Source organism: Festucalex cinctus, chromosome 19 (genome assembly GCF_051991245.1).
Source record: "Festucalex cinctus isolate MCC-2025b chromosome 19, RoL_Fcin_1.0, whole genome shotgun sequence".
Lineage (NCBI taxonomy): Eukaryota > Metazoa > Chordata > Actinopteri > Syngnathiformes > Syngnathidae > Festucalex > Festucalex cinctus.
Genome location: NC_135429.1, coordinates 10,095,858 through 10,096,080, shown reverse-complemented (window position 1 = coordinate 10,096,080; position 223 = coordinate 10,095,858).

The following is a 223-nucleotide window of genomic DNA, read 5'->3' as shown; positions in this document are numbered from 1 at the left end:
CTTGAGTGTTCTGTGTGGGAACATTGTTTGGGTGTTTGTTTGTTTTTTGTTTTTTTTAAATTCACAAAAGAATTATGTACACATTGTCTAACATACAAAAAAACTTTGGGGTTGAGTTATTGTGTTAATTTAACTCACAAAAGTAAATCACAAGATTTAGTGGAGATAGAATACAAGCAACGGTCATTCAAGTGCAGTGCCCCGCCTTACCTGTTCGTGGCAC